This window comes from Lemur catta, chromosome 6, assembly GCF_020740605.2.
Source record: "Lemur catta isolate mLemCat1 chromosome 6, mLemCat1.pri, whole genome shotgun sequence".
Lineage (NCBI taxonomy): Eukaryota > Metazoa > Chordata > Mammalia > Primates > Lemuridae > Lemur > Lemur catta.
The window spans coordinates 38,159,723-38,176,663 of NC_059133.1; the positions used below are offsets into that span (position 1 = coordinate 38,159,723).

Consider the following 16,941-nt stretch of genomic DNA (forward strand, 5'->3'; position numbering starts at 1 on the left):
TCTAGAAGAACTGTTTGTTTGAGAGAAAATAGCCTTTCCATTCAGACACAGGCTGCATTATCATGCAAGCAGCCTGTGGGCTTGGGGAGGGCTGGGCCCTCAGGGTGCAGGGATGGGCAGACAGTTGCAGATAGGACCCAAAAGCAGACTGTGCAAGGGCCTGGAATTAACCTTGTGACCCAGAGAAAGTGCTTGTGTTTGCATTTGCAACGTGTTTTTCTTTTAATCTTTAGAAAAAATCCTGACTTTATGCCTGTGTTTCCCAGAGTGTGGTCCTTGGCCCATCGGTATGAAAATCAGCTGGAAAGCTTGTTTAAATGCAGAGTTCTGGGCCCCAGGGAGCAATACAGACCAGGACTGAGGCACTGGGACCCTGACATTTCCATTTCCAACGAGCCACCCCCCTCTGAAGCCTGAGAACCCCGTACGCTGTGCTCTCCTGGGCACAGACGCTCTGGAAGGTGTCGGACCCAGGGCTGTTCCTCTACTTAGAACAGTCACTCAAGCTGCCGATTTCCGCTTCCTGACAGCCCATCTTCCCAAAATAATGGCATGTTTATTCCCTACTAGCTCCTGATTCTTGATCTTTTTCTTCATTTTCTTCTGCCTTTTATTCTTCCCACCTCCTACGCATCGAGAGCATAGTTTTATTCAGTCAACCAGAGCCCTTAAGTTTCCATTTTTAGGGAAATTTTGCAATTTCTCATGTATTTCTCCAAATCAGTCATAGGCTGGCCAAGATTGTTATAAGATGTACTCTACAACTCAGATATTTTCTTTGCAAAATTCCTGAGTTCTTTTTGCCCAAAACTAGAGGTACGCTTCTTGAGTTCTACAATTTCCTCTGTGAAATGTGGTCTCTTTAGTTCAATAATTCCCCCTTTGACTGGTTAGGGAGCTTTCCTCTGCCTTCCTTCTTTCTTGGGAATAATATGATGGTGGAAGAGCAGAACCAACAGGCAGGTGACGCTAAGTGTGCATGGGGCCAGACAAGTATTTTTTGTAGGGCCGCCGTCTGTATAAACAACTGGAGCCACCCCAAATCAGCTTGTCGGCATCGTTCTGGTGGACCAATTTCATGTGATCCCATGAAGGAAACATCTGCTCACCAAGCTGCCCCCTGGGATAGAGGCCAGGGTGTCGCCATAGGTGAGTCTAGTCCCTGCTTATTGCACGTGCTGGCCCTGGCTGGTCCCAGTCACCAGAGGGAGACTTAGATTCAAGGAAGATGCCCAAACCCTGGGACCCCTTGAGGCAGGGGCCCCATTGGTCCAGGTATCAGGGTGAGACTGCGGTAGACCGGTTATGTCTTATCTCCACGGCTTCCAGACGAGGTCAGCAGGCCTTAATCAAAGGCAGCTGGGGATGCTTGTTTGTTTAACCTTTATGAGGTTGTTGTTTTATTTTGTTCTGAAGCTTCTACTTCTGCTGATAACGAGAACACTCTTACTCTAATGCTGGGCACTATATGAACTATGTCCTTTCCCCTTCCTTCCCACCCTTCCTTCCTGTTTCTGTCTCTCTCTTACAGTTTATCTGTCATTCCATGCAAGCTGCCTCGCTTAGTTGCAAGTTTGCTCTGCTCTCCTCTCTCACACACACCCTCACACGTGTTCTCAGCTTCTCTTCCACACTCTACATTTCTCCTTTCAAAAATAGCATCGGGTGGGGGCTAGGAGTCCTTTTGAGTAATTTTCTCTACTTTCCCTCAGCTGTGAGAAAAAGAAGACAGTGAATCTCACAGGCCGGGTGGCTTTCTTTCCTTCTTTTCTTCCTTCCTTTCTTCCTTCCCCTTTCTTTCATTTATGTTATTTTTAATCTCCCAGTTTCTAGGACCAGGGCAGCAGGTCATAAAATTTCAGAGGTCACCACACTTAATCTCGGTGCTCTGGACTCCTTTACCCCACTGAAGAAAATGGTATTTCTGGTAAAAAGACTTTTCTTTGGGAGGCTGCAGGCAGTGTCTTCATTCATTCAACAAACATTTATTGAGTGTCCACTAAATGTCACTATGCTAGACCCTGGCCCTCAACGGGCCAAAGTATAATAGAGTGGGGCAACTGTGTAAACAGATAAGGACAGTGAAGCACTGAGCTATGGAGAAGTGTGCCCACAGCACAAGGCTGGGACTGGCAATCCGGGTACCTGGCTATCCCACCTGGCCCCCTGAGAGCTAAGGTTAAAGTATCTTGCAGTTTCCTTGAACCCCTTAACCTGGCTGCCATGGTTAAGTGCACAGCTGTAAAAATCTGCCTGGCCTACTGCAAACCTCTACAGATGGCCAGAGCTGAAGGCCCTGCTCACACATCCAAGTCCAAGCCCCAGAGTCTCCAAAATCCTCTCCACACATATACTGTGTTTCTTTCAACCACTGTTTTAATTTTTCACAGTTCTCAGCCAAGGACCAAATGTTGGAGTCTCTGAGAAGTCAGGTCCCTTCTCATCTGGGTTCTTAACCAACTGAGAAACCAAACAAAGAGTGGCAGAAAGAGGCCGAACTATTATTATCATTATTAACAGTAATAATAAATTCTGAAGCAGAAATAGGGATTTGTGACAAAATTAGGCAGAGGGCCACAGCAGAGCCAATTGCCAGTCCCCCACACAGGTGAAGGTGGGGAAGCCGAGTGGAGCAGGCCCTGGTTATTTTCCCAAGGCTGCCGACCGGGTAATCACCGCCCTCCGGGCCCCAGCCCCTCCCCCGAGGCTGAGCAGAGGACTCAGGGGAGAGGCCAGGAGGGTGACAGGACTCCCCACTTATTTTGAAGGAAATATGAAATGGAAAAGTTGTTGCTCCTCCAAAGTTGTTTTGTGAACCAAATTGTTATCACAAATCCATAATTCTTTATCTGCAATTCCAAAATCAAAAGAGCTATCTTAAAAAAAAGTTTTCTTATAAATTTGTGAAAAACTCTTGTGGTGGCAAAATCTGACCAGAAATGATATGAGGTTATCTAAGATCTTTGTCCCATTTACTTTGATATTCATATGTTTTGATACTAAGATGATATAAAAGTATAAATATTTGGATTATGGGGTACTTCCTCAGGTCCAGTTGTATATGATATTTAAAATACAGTGTATGCACCACGTTACCTTTCTAAAATCCAGACAATTCTAGATTATGAAACATATTAGGCCTCAAAAGTTTTTGATGAAGAATTACGTTCGGTGTGGGAGACGGTGAATTGGCTGAAGATCAATGACCAAGACATCTGGGAATATGAGGAAAGCAAGGATGAGCGAGCTTGTCTGGGGCTGTGAAAGTCAAGGTGAGAGTTTATAATAATTAGAATTGATCTTGACATGGGATTGTGTAGAATTTATTTATTTTTAGACAATTATATAAACGAGGGACACCTAAATAAGAGGCTGTGGTTCCATCAGATGTAGGTGCCAATGCAGGAAAGCTGCCTGGCAGTGCCACATGGAGCCACCCTGGTGGGAATGTCACCGATCCCATGGAGTAGGTCAGAGGCCTGGGAAGATCACTGTAGCTGTCTGGAGAAGGTCCCAGTTTGGGTGTGCAAATTACAAGGCTATGCAAAGAAGGATTTGAATTCTTTCTTTTCTGGCCTAATTCAATGCTGATCACAAGAGTTCTAATCCCTGTAGCTAGACAGATGGTTCCATATAGATAGTCAGAATCATCTGACACAATCAGGGCATTCCCAAACCTGCCCTCTTGGAGCCCTCTATTGGCCAAACCCGCCTACCTGTGCAAATACACGTCAAAGTCCCATTAACAATGGAAAAGCATGACTTAGGATCCCCCAAGAATATTTTCTTCTCGAGAGAATCTCCGATAACACATCAGTTTCTGGTATCAGAGGCATGGAATACACCTGCCATAGAGTCACAGATTTTTTGAGTTAGTAGGGGTCATTTGATTTTACCTCCCAATGAATGAAGAATTTCCTAGAAGATGTCAATAATATTAATAGTAATCACTATTTATTATGTAAATAATGATGATGATGTTGACGCTCAATATTTATGGAGTTGTCACTACATGCACAGTGCTAAGTGCCTTGCAAGGATGATCTCATCCAACAATAGCTACCCTTCTTGAGCACCTTCTCCATGCCAGACATTTAATTTACACTCTCGTGTTTAATCCTTGCATAATATCAACAAGGTAGGTAGTATTCTCATCCCGCATTTCGCCAAGAAAGAAACTGAGGCCAGAAACTTAATCTATCTCTAAGCCAACAGGGTGACTGGGAGAGCCATGGTTGAGAATAAAATTGTAACCACAAGTCGGGCCAAGGCACTAGAAGAATTGTTGGTGGGTCTTATCTGAGTTTTCTGTGTATCAAGCCTCTTTATAACCTTTATCCTTAGAATGAGAGAGAGAGAGAGAGAGAGAGAGAAGGTGGGAAGGAGAGAAGAAAGGAATCTTTAATTCTGGGTCAGCTTTCACTTGTTTATAGGCAGCAAGAACTGTTAGAAAATGCTTCCAGAGCAGGAGGTATTGTTTCCTGGGACATCTGAAAAGAAAGAAACTTTGATTTAAAAATCGGGCATATAAATACATACAATTTTATGTGTCAATTTTTAAAAAATTAAATTAGTAAAAATTAGGTATTAATGGCGCCCAGAGAGCAGGAGAACCTCTTCATTTATATTAAGTGTCTTGAGAGATTGCCAAGGACGAAGAAATGATGCTGAGGGAATGTGATAGCAGAGAGTCCCGCCCATTCCTTGATCGTACCTGCTAGAGAGGTGATTCTGAATTATTTTGTAATCTAAGGTTTGATTAGATCATTTGAAGGATCTAATGAAAGAGATTATCTTGCTAGAAATTGTGTGTTAGTGCGCACACACACAAAACACATGAAACATGATTTGGAATTAGTAGACCCTAGCAATAAGCATCAACCCCCACTTGGGTGCCTACCCATATACTGACTGCTTGCTCTTTTCCCACTCTTCCCAGCCCTGGCCTGGCTGGAACACGTTTGGGCCTGTGCCATGTAATAGCTGAGGGAGGCAGGAACAAAGAGAAAATGAAAGGAGATCTCTTCTTCCTATCCCAGGTTGAAATCCTGAACACAGTTTTCCGTAGAACTATGCTTCTGTCTGTGATCACTTTCTAGAGTTTCATTAGGTCCATATTTCTGGTACAGTGTGAGTTAATAGGCCGGGAACTACCCTGGGGACAGAATGACTCTCTTGGTTTCTTTGGGAAAATGTGTTTAATTTGTTGCAACCAACCAACCAACAACTTCTGAATGAAGCTTTGGAACTTAGTAAGTTGGGTATTTAGTAAGTTTGGCACAACCTTTGCTCCATTTGTGAAAGAGGAAAAGATATCTTATTAGCTATGGAATTGGGCTGCAAGCCCAAAGACAGAGAAGGATGCATGTTATAAGAAAGCATTGTTTTCAATTTTAAAAATTGAAATATACACACCCAAAACATCAGGACTCGATTTCTTTAAGCTCCCCAAGTTCCCTGTGGCCTGATCCATCTCCTCTGTGCACTGGTGAGTGTAGGGAAGACTGCCACTTTCCCCAGCTGGTAAGAACCTTTACATAGACATAGATTTTTAAACACTTTTTCTGCAAGGCTGAATAGCCAGCTATTTTAATGATTTGAAACCACCTAAGATCATAATACTTTGGGTTTGTTTTTGATGCATAGTGTTCTATAGAAAGCACAAGCAAAAATGAATGATTTATGAATGATGTGGTACATTTATGATTTATTTACAGCCCTGAACTCATGCTAATTCAGAGAACATCAAACACCCTATACCCTGGCCTGGCATTTAAAGCAGCATTTAGGACAATGAAGGACAAGACAGAACACAGGAGCTGTGCTGTAACTTTATATATGGCAATAAATAAGAAACAAATATTTGCTGAGAAATAAATTGAACGATGATGAACATAAAAGGTGGCTTTGAAAGAATTAGAAATATCAAGAGATTGACTATTTTTTTTTTACTTATTAAAACTATCAGTACTTTAATAAACTATACAAAAAAGATAATGAGACAAACATGTGCATTTATAGAACCGCATTTCAGTCAGGCCAGTTCCCTGCAGAGGGAATTCCCAGCATGACCTCATTCATCTGTAAAGACACAGAGCAATCCTTATTTAGACGTACACATTCATCTACTCGTCCAGCATGGTCAGCCCTCCACTTTCTGGTGGTTTCCTTCTGCTATGAATGTGCATGTCCTGTTGTCTGCTTCTTAGAGCAGACATTTACCTTCCTCATCCACCAGCCATTGGAGGAGGACTGGGGCCACGCAGATGATTGATTCGACCCATTCTTCGGGGAGGGTTTCCTGGTGGCCCCCTTCCATCACCATATCTGGAATCAGAGGAGTTTCCATAGCCTCTTCTTTTTTTCACATCTTGCTGAAGCAGAGTTTTGAAAAACAAAACCACAAACTCAGCTATTCCCCAGAAGAAATCTGTTATCAAAGATAATCTCCATGGAGACTGACTCCTGCTGTCCAACACTTGTCCATTCGAGATGTAGACCATCTTGCCCCCTTTCCCTGCTTCCGAGCCACCAATATTGACTATTGATGCCATGAAAGAAAGTACAGAAGACCCTTGAGCAATGCTGGGGTTAGGGCCACCGACACTGAGCAGTTGAAAATCCATGTATAACTTTTGACTCCCCTAAAACTTAACTATTAATACAAATAGCCTGCTGTTAACCTGAAGCCTTACCAATAAAAAAAACAGCCAATTAACATATTTGGTATGTTATATATATTGTATACTGCATTCTTAAAGTAAGCTAGAGAAAAGAAAATATTATTAAGAAAATCATAAAGAGCAGGAAATATATTTGATATTCACTAAGTGGAAGTGGACCATCATAAAGGTCTTCATCCTTGTTGCCTTCAGGTTGAGAAGACCGAGGAAGAAGAGGCAGAGGAGGGGGGTCCTGCTGTGTCGGGGGTGGCAGAGGCGGAAGAGAATCTGCATGTCAGTGGACCCACACTGTATATCTGCTGTTATATGTTACAACTTTCTCTGTAGGCTTTTTCCTAATTAATCCTTCATAGTATCTTGTGATTTTTTCCCCCCAAAGTCTTTTCTGAGTATTCCTGTTTCTTAATAAAATTTCGGCTATTAAAAAAAAAAAATCCTAAAATCCCTACAATGATCGGAAGAGGAACACAACTTTGTCAGTTTTCCAACATACTTACTAGATTGTTGTTTTGCAAACATTTTGTTAAATTGCAAAGGTCTGTGTGTCCCCCTTACCATCCCTCAGCCCTCTTCCTTCTTAGCCCACACACCCTCAGCTGGGAGGCTCTTCCAGGCAGCCTCCTGCTGGTGTGCTACATACTGAGTTACCCTGTGGGCGATCAAAGAGTTGTGGAGGTGTAGGGGTAGGGTGGGGGTGACAGAATACCTACCTTTGGTGAAATTGTATTTTCTTCTCCATGAAGAAAATGCAAGTGATCATGGCCATTAAATAGAGAAAAATGATTAATAATAAAAAATATTTTTAAATCCTTCATGAGTTTTTACAAAATGCAACCCCACGTGCTCTGGGAACCTCGAGGCTAACAGGCACCCTCTAGCTGGACCTCAGCCCGGGGGAAAGTGTAGGTGCCCTGAGCCAGGGCAGGGATCAGTCGGGAGGCCTGGCTGCCCCTGGCCAGAGTTGACCCTGTGGTCACAGTTGAGGTGAATTCTCAGTGATGAGCGAGCTCGCAGTGAAAGGAGGTTCACCACGGGTGGTTCTGGAGGTTCATTTCCATCAAGGTCTGCCTCTTTCATGAAGCCACCCCAGTTACAAACATCATCTCACTAGTGTCTTTGTCTTTATTAAGGATAAAAACCAACACTAACACACTCTCATTGTGAGGGGGGCGGATTCTCAGCTCATATAATGTCCTCTCTCCACCCTTTGTATGGATGGAAATAATCCCTCTCCCTGGAAAAGACACTTTGTAAGCGGTGCTTCGCACAGATTTTACCTCTTTCCTTCTCTTCAAATGTAACTAATTTTTGTGGGAGTTTATCTTAATCAGTTCAGCCTGCTATAACAAATTCCTATAGATTGGGTGGCTTAGAGATAACAAACATTTATTTCTCACAGCTCTGGAGGTTGGAAGTCCAAGATCAAAGTTCTGCCAGATTCCGTATCTGGTGAGGGTTCTCCTGATTTGCTGACAGCCACCTGCTTGCTGTATCCTCACATTGGGGGAGGGGGGGAGAGGGAGACAGGGGGAGAGAGAGAGAGAGAGAGAGCGAGAGAGCGCGAGAGAGCGAGCACTCCTGTGCATCTCTTTCATGTCTCTTCTTATCCAGGCACTAATCTCTTCATGAGGGCTCCACCCTCATAACCTCATCTAAGCCTAATTACCTCCCAAAGACCCCATCTCCAAATGCCATCACATTACAGATTAGGGCTTCAATATATGAATTTGTCAGGGGCACGAACATTCAATCCATAGCAGAATTTATTCCCAAGTTTTTAAAAAAATAAAAACACAACCAAAAATCCCCAGAACTTATAAACAGACAAGAGACACTCAGTGGGCAAAGGCCATGGACAAGTCTGTGAGATCCAGGCTCCCAGCTGTGGTGCAGCATTTGGCGACACTGCACATTCACTCTCATTCCTGCTAGCTGTGGTTGCCCCAGGGAACAATAACGCTGTCGTTGGGGCATGATGTCTGCACCAGGCAGGTGAGCTGTCTACCACCGCAGGTACCAGGCTTCAGACCTCTCAAGAGGATCACAAATGAAGGCAAACTGGCTGCATCCAATATATTCTAAAATAAATGGTTCCCTTCCCCGCTTCCCCTCTCATGAGTTTTTGAGTTGGTTTATGTGACATCAGTAGAATCTGTCTTACTTTCTCTTTTAGGACAAAGAAAAAAGTCAGTCACTTTAGGAAAAAGAATAAAAGCCTTGCCAGGGAGGAAAACTGGTTCTTTAAAACGTGCAGGCCCCAGCTGAACAGGGAAAAGCGAAGCAGGTCCCAAGTCACTGAAGCAAGGTGTGCAGAGCTCCTCAAAGAGGACATCTTGCCACACACCCTATGCGGCATTGTCAGGTAGGTAGTTAGGATCTCTGGCTCTTCTCGTGACGAGGGCTCCCCGTTTTGGTGCTGTTTGAGCAACTGCTTCCACCTGGGAAGGATGAGAGCGGGCACTCCAGTTTGGTGTTGCCCCACCCTTTGTCCTATCCCGAGCAACTGCTACAGCTGGCAAAGGAGAGAACGCTTCATCAGTCTAGGAATTCTGCAGCCCAGGCAGAATAAGATTTAGAAAGTGACCTAGAGAAACCTAAGGGTAATTAATACGCCATTAGCTTGAGTCTGCATTACGGTTCACCCTCTCCCAGGTGGGTTTTCTTAAAGGGAGCCCATATTTGCAGATGGAATTTTCAGGACACCTGTTGATCATTTGCTAACATCCTACACCTCCCAAGAGCCCACCTCCAGACTGAGCTGATAAAAGGAAACAGTCCGAGAAGTCAGAGGAGTGCGTTAGCGGCGAGTAAGTCGGTCTGTCTCTCTTCTCTCTCAGAGATAGACCCATTTTATTCTATGATAAAGAGCTGCTCTTGTGAAACTCCTCCCTGCCTGAGGTTACTCCCTCATATTTGCCTTGCTGGAGATTTTTTCCAAGGATTCAGAGGACCCGAATAATAGTCTGGACTTGACACTTTGGTGTGTCTGGTCATTCTTCAGCCAAGAGCACACCAAGAACTGAGGGCAGACTCCTACCCTGATATCTTTGGTGCCAAACCCTGGGGTTCTGACATCCCCTGGTGTCGCAGCATATATTAATGCATCTCCCACAAGCCGCACACACCGCAGAGCCAAACCCAACCGGCAGCTTGGATTACGATGCTTCCAGAGAGCTTGAACCTATAAGCAGATGACATTAACAAACGGCCCACGAACAGACTGGACGCTGTGGACCAGCTGTTTTGCATGTGAGTTCGTCTAAAACAGCAGCGTCAGTGAGGGGCAGATCTCTCTGAGATCAGGTGCCAGGATTTGCCACTGCAGGGGTTAGGGAGGGGCGGAGGGGCACAGGGACAAGGGGCTTTTCATGAAATCTGCTTTGGCTGAGATGGGACCCTCATTCAAGCCTCCCTCTGAAGTTCACTACCAGGATCAGTCTCCCATCATGACCCGTAGTGACCAGCAGGGCAACTCACTGGAAACGGGGCTGAGCCTCCAGCATAGAAACCTATGAGGTAGCCGAGAGTGGGCCAGAGAAAAGCAGCTAACGCAGGCTGTTTAATTCAAAATGCTGAAGCTCTGTGGTCTGCAGAAGCATGGTGCAGTGAACACAGGGGATTAGGCCTGGGCTGGAGTTGATCAGACATGTGCTAGCACACAATGGTTTTAACAAGCACGTTAAGCACCCCAGTTCATAGTTGCTCTCTCTCTGGAGTGTTGTGTTGCGGAGGATCTTGAGGCTGTATCTGAGCCCAACAGGAAAAAAGGACCATGATTAGTGGCAATATCCACCATGGACCCAGGGTGGAAGTGTGGTGGCACATGTCCCATATATGTAACATCTGAGTCACACACTGGCATTAAAAGGTCTGGGTCTGCAAAAGTAGGTTGAACTCTAATCATGGAAAGCTCTTAGTGTTACATTGAAGAATCTGGCCTTTATTTTGTGGAATTTTGTGGTTCATGGTCAGAACAGTGGTTCTAAAAATATGGGATGTAAATACCTTTAGCAGAATTCGTACTCTCTGTGTGCCAGAGGAGCTGCACAGCTCCCGTCCCCGTTGTCTTGTACTCAGTCATGTCTCACATTTAAATTTCCTGAAGGTCTTTGAGTTTGCAAGCTTGTTTTAGGTAATAGAGAACCACTGTTGGATTGTGAGCTGGAAAATGACTTTATCAGAAGATATTTTAAGAAGATCATTCTTGCAGGGATGTGAAAGTTGGATTGGAGAAAGAAAAAAAAAAGAGTAGAAGCTACAATACTAGCTAAGAAGTATAGGAACTCTCCACGTAAGAGTTATACATACCTAAATTAGAACTGCGGAAATAGAAAAGAAGGGACAAGCTAAGTGATGTCGCAGAAGTAATATCAAGGCTTAGCTTAGGTGTAGGGGATGAGAAAAGAGAGACTCAAAAATATTTTTTTCTTTTAAATTTCAGAGTTTTACAAGGGTACAAACATTTTGGTTACATGAATTACTTTTGTACAGTCTGAGTCAGAGTTATAAGTGTGCCCATCCCGCAGATAGTGTGTGTTGTATCCGTTGGGTGTGAATTCACCTATCCTCTCCTGCCCTCTTCCACCTGCTTGATTTCCATTGAATTTTACTACCGTATGTGTGCATGAGCATTGATCATTTAGTTCCAGTGTAACAGTGAGTATATGTGGTGTTTGTTTTTCCATTCTTGCGATACTTCACTTAGGTGAATGGTTTCCAGTTCCATCCAGGTTGTTACAAAAGGTGTTTTTAATAGTTCACCATTTTTTAATGGCTGAGTAAATGGTATACATATGCCACATTGTATTAATCCACTCACATACTGATGGGCACTTAGGTTGTTTCCACATCTTTGCAATTGTGAATTGTGCTGCTATAAACATTTGAGAGCAAGTGTCTTTTTATATAAAAGGAGACTTTAAAGATGATATCAAAGTTTTAAAACTCAAGGACTGGGGAGAAACTGCTGGTCCTATTAACAGAAATAGGGAATTCAAATAGAGGAACAAATTTAGGCATGTGCGGAGGAAGGAGATGAGTAGATGAATTTTATAATAGAACCCAGTTGTTTTTCTGATTATGCCACTGTTACAGATGGACTCGCTCACAACACAGCATTTCCCTGAAAAACACTGTGAGTTGGACATTGTCTCCCGTCCTGTCTTTCCCAAGACTGATGGAGGACATCCAATTAGGACAGCTGGCTGGGTTAAAGGTTTAGTCTGTGGCCATGGAATAAAGCCAAATTAACTGGGATGGAATCCGTGTCCTTGACCAGCAGAGCAAAGGACTAACTGGTAATCAGCTTCAGCCATTTCTGCTGTAACGTCTAATCAGATATTGGCTTCCTGTCCTCACCCTTCTTGCCAGCTGGATGGTCACCTTGTCTTACTGTCTGACCCAGCTATGGGCAGATGTCACACTGTACTTGTTCATCCCTTATCTCTCTTTTCATCTCATCTCTCTTGATCAAGGGCAGGGATTGATCAGGATGAGGTTGGCAGGGAGTGGAAGTTTGGCAAGGTCAATAAGGCGGTGTGGGTACTGTCATGCTGAATGCCTTGTCGTGCACTCTGCCCATCTGTTCTGAGTCCCGCTTTATGATGCCAAACATGGAGTTTGCTAATAATAGTTCCATCCCCCACCTAACATTCTCTCATAGATACTTGATGTCAAGTCCAACTCTCATTTGTTGAGTCTCGGTTCAGTTATCTTATTGATTAATGTGGTAGCTTGATATAAACTTTATTACTTCTCATGATTCCATGGGTTGGCTGGGCTCAGATGAATGTCTCACAGGACTCCCATGCAGCTGCGGATGGGGCTGGAACATCCACATGCTTCATTCACATGTCTGGTCCCTTGGAAAGGACAGCTGAAAGCTGGGCTCAGCTGGGCCACTGATGCCTGGGTCTCCTGCTTTCACCGTGTAGTCTCGGGGCCTCTTTTCCATCCAGCCTCCTCACATGGTCTCTCCTGAAAAGTAGCAGGATGTTTTACATGGCACCAGGGATTTCCAAGGCACAAAAGCAGAAGCTACCGTGCCTTCTGATGACTCAGACCCTGAACGGGTGCATCACTTCTGCGTTGTTCTATTGGTTTTGTTGGGTCATAGAGCCAGCCCAGATGGGGAGTTAGGAAGGGGCTATATAAATGTGAATCTGGGGAGGCACAATTCACTGGAGGACATCCAATGACTTCCTGCCTCTCTCAGAATAAAGTCCCCTGAGGCCTTCTATGAACTGTACCCTATACCCTCTGACCTCAGCTCTACCCTTCCTCCCCCCCTTCTCTCCAGCTATACTGGCCCCTCTTACTTTCCCTCTGTGGGCTGGAAGAAGGCATTCAGGGAGGTGGTGCTGGGAACCTGAGCAAGTCCTGCCAGTTATGTAGGAATCATTTAGGAAGGCAAGCCATGGTAAGGGAACTCCAAGAGAGGAAGAACGTTTAAGAGCACTGAGGATTTTGAAAACTGCCAATTGTATGATTAGAACATAGAGTAGCTACTGGGATATTGCAGGTCAGGCTAAAAGACACAAGTAGGAGCCAGATCATGAGAAAAATTACATGCCAAGCCAAGGAATTTCAGTTTGGTTTCCTAGATAATGAAGGGTTATAAGCAGGAACAATTTGATCAGATTTGCATTTAGTAAGAGCACGCTTTGGCAGTTTGGGAGACACTCTAGAAAGTGAACAGATTAAAAATAAGCAGAGAGACCAATTAGAATGTTATTACCAAAGGTCATGGTGAGAGTCTTGGGAGGGCTGTTGCTAGGGTGTGTGAGTCTGTGGGCAAATATTTGAAGGGGGGGGATGTTTATATAAATAATTTGATTTGAAATATATCACAAAACTTATGGGCCCATGAAAAATTATTAACTGATAAAAATTTAGAAAATGAGTAAAATAAAGGTTCAAGTAATTGTTTTCTACCCAATCGGTGCGATTGAAAAAATGCTTTGTAATGTTGGGACCCCATTTGCTTCTGTTCAGGTCTAGGAAGTCTTTCTTCATGCTCCTTCTTGTTAAATATGCTGTCCCTGGCTAGTTCGTGTCTCCCACTGCAAGAAAAAAGTAACACTGCAGTTATTACTCACAGTGCCATGACTCTTTGCAAGGTATTTGTATGGAAACAATATAGGTCTTTTTGCTCTTGTAGTTTCCTAATTCCGGTGATTTTGTGCTGTTACATCCTTGATCACAAAGTGACATCATTCATCAGGACACCTGTGAATAACTGGCTTCCAATGCCTGACTCAGATGTTGTCACGGTGCTTCGTTGATAGTGACCACAAATGCAAGTCTTACCCAGGGCATGCAGCAAAATATGAGCAATAATTCATTTTCTGATCATGTTAAATTTATTGCTCAGAATTTTATACCATAAATGTAAAATAACACGTTCCAGTTATGCCTTCTCTTGAACTCTTTAAGCCATAATCACTGCATTCCCAGAATGTCATCTCTTTTCATGTTGGACACACTCCTGCCTTCCACACTGGCCACTGGCAGGGAGGAGAGGGGAGGAGCCTGCAGGCCTAGCAGGAAAAGTACAGACCCACTCACTCAAGGAATATCCAGCCCTGGTCTGGCAGAGCTTACAACCAACCTGGGAGGGCACAGTGTCATCACATCAATCAGAGGCCAGAGAGGACATTGCTCAGAGGGCCTTTGTGCAGCAACAATCTCATGGAGCTCTCAGAAGAGACAGGCCTGGTCACCGCTAGAGGACTCCCTGACGTGTGGTACACAGCCTGCAAACCTGTGGCATGACCACCCTGGGTGCCAACGGCAAGGGGTTTGAGGCAAAGGACTCCTGCTACCACTCTCAATACCACTGGGTGCCGGAGAGCAGAGATGGCACTGTAGGGGAGCAAGGACACTCAAGGGCCAATGCACAGGGCTGCACATGTGGCCCAAGCTCACACATGGGCAGTGGTCTATCAGTAGCCTAAAGCCCTGTCCTCTTTATATCTGTTGTGTTGATAACCCCAAATCAGAATGTCAGCACCACTCTAGCACCCCAACCTTTTGCATAATCTTGTGAAAAAAACACCGTTGGCCAGTAGGAGCAATCTTGTCTGTCGGGCTGCCCTCCTGAAACTGGGCCCTGGCCACAGGACCCCAGAACAACCCCATAGGGGCACAGTCCAGAGTTCCTTGAGGCAACTGTTGAGCACACATGCCAGGTAGAGCTTCAGGGAGCATTCTAAAGAGGAGAAACAGGGACCAGGAACCATGTGGGCTGCGGTTCCCTGACTAGATGGAACTGCAAGACCAGCCAGTCGCAGGCACTGGAGGGACTTAGGAAATTTTGAGGACAGCACTCTGAAACACAAGGCTCCCTTCACCACGGGGCCTTAGACAGGTACCCAGCTGGCCCAGTCTAAGGGTGGCACTAGCAGTGTGAAGGAACAGGGGATTGGAGAGCTGGGTGTTCATTTAAGCCACTTTTAGAAGATGCTTAGGGAAATGATCCATAATAATGATTTCCAGTGTATCTCTGACTTAAACATATATATTTTTTAGCACATCTTATAGTAAACACCAATGTACAAAGTAGCTACTAGGCCAGATGTGGGATGAGAGTTCAGACCCTTGCAGGTGGCCTAAATTCCAGACCCCAGGGCATCTATGTCTCCGTAAAACCCTAGGAAAACTTTGGAGCTCCATGGAACAGTTTGAAAACTACACATATAAAGAATGTGCACATAGGCTAGTGGTGGAAATGAAGGCTGAATCGTTCATCCAGCTATTAGTATTGTCAATATCCACTCATATTTCCCACATAGTGTTTTCTGCCCTGCTTTGAAAGTTTGTTGAAAAACTTAGGCCGGTTTCTTAAACCTCATCAGTTTCCTTTTTACCTTTCAATCCAATTTGCATCTTTATTAATTCTTCGCACTTCTCCCCCGCTTCCCACTGCCCTCCACTAGATCATAATAAAATTTTAGAAAAAGAAGTTGCTGTATTTACAAACAATTTTACAATGACTCAAAAAAAAGTTAAAAAGAAAGAAAAATACTAAAAGAAGAAAAATAGTCTACCCAAATCCTTATAATCCTAAATGAATCGGAACAAAGTGTGTCAGTGAGTGTCTCACACCTGTGCTTGGTTCCCTGTTGCGCGTGTCCCTGCAATTCCATTTAAGACCCAGGTGGAATTTATTTATTTTCACTGGTAAATCATGTAATGTTTTTAAAAGAAATCCCATTACCAAATGGCTGCAGGAGGATTTCACTGATTTCTAGAGAAGAACAGTAATGCTCTTGTGTCTTGAACGCGAATGACTGACAACAAAGGAGGCCAACCTCGGGTGCCCTCACCGCCAGACATAAAAGGGCTGCTTTGAAATCCCTGCCAACTAGTCGACAGTATTTTCATTATTTCTGTGAAGCCTGACACTGAAATCTTTTAAAGGAGCAACAGTTGTGTCCCATCATCAGGCTAAATTAGCTGAAACTGTGCATATTTTACTTGTCCTGAGGCTCCCCAAGGCTAGAGGTTGATGACCCACAGGAGTGAGTTCACTGAAGATGCAGAAAGAAAACCCAAACAGGTTGTAATGATACCAGCTCAACCCTGACCTAGGAAGAAAACGTGAACAACCAAGAGGAGCCTCTATTTCAGTGGCCTGCAAGTGAAGGCCTGGCTAGACTTTGAGGAAGGGGGAAGAGACAGAGAGCAAGAATCGGAACAGGGGTAGGGTCTGTTCCCCTAGGAGATGGAGGAAGTTAAGGAAAGTGGAACTGTTTCCCCATCACTTTTCTCTTTGAGTGCTTGCAGGATGATCCATGAAGTTTTCAGTCTGATCATTGAATCAGCCCCTCATTGCTCATCTATCAGAGCAGAGCTCATTGTCACCTCCTCTCAAGCCTCCTTGTTCCTTTCATTGAGAATTTAGCTATGTTACTGCCATGTACTTTAAACCTTGTCCTTACACTTAATGCCTTGCACTTTACCCTGCTGTGTATTTTGATCCTGGTAGACATGAGTCCTGGCTTATCTACACTTGATTCTCCAACAACATCAACACAGTATTTGACTTTTCTGGATTTTCTGAACCTTGGATGTTAATTGAGAATTCCACATGCTTGCTAGATTTAAAAACAAATGAATGTATGTCAATTGGCCATTTTAATGACCTCTTTTGTAAAGTATATGTCTCTATCTTTTGCTCACTTTTTCACCTGGCTTTTTCTTATGGATTTGTAGGGTTCTTTATGTATTCTGGATAAGAATCCTTTGTTGGTCATAA

General features: G+C 44.1%; 1 long non-coding RNA gene and 1 pseudogene across 2 annotated transcripts; one reads left to right on the forward strand and one right to left on the reverse strand.

The window, feature by feature from the left end:
- The first annotated feature begins 266 nt into the window (after window positions 1–266).
- On the forward strand, window positions 267–5,924 carry LOC123640647. The gene is made up of 3 exons (XR_006736008.1): window positions 267–287; window positions 1,007–1,149; window positions 5,718–5,924. It is a non-coding gene; the product is annotated as an uncharacterized LOC123640647 (long non-coding RNA).
- Window positions 5,925–5,952: 28 nt separating this feature from the next.
- Window positions 5,953–6,527, reverse strand: LOC123640648 (annotated as a pseudogene). Its single transcript, XR_006736009.1, has one exon. The product of XR_006736009.1 is annotated as a selenoprotein K-like (transcript).
- Window positions 6,528–16,941: the final 10,414 nt, after the last annotated feature.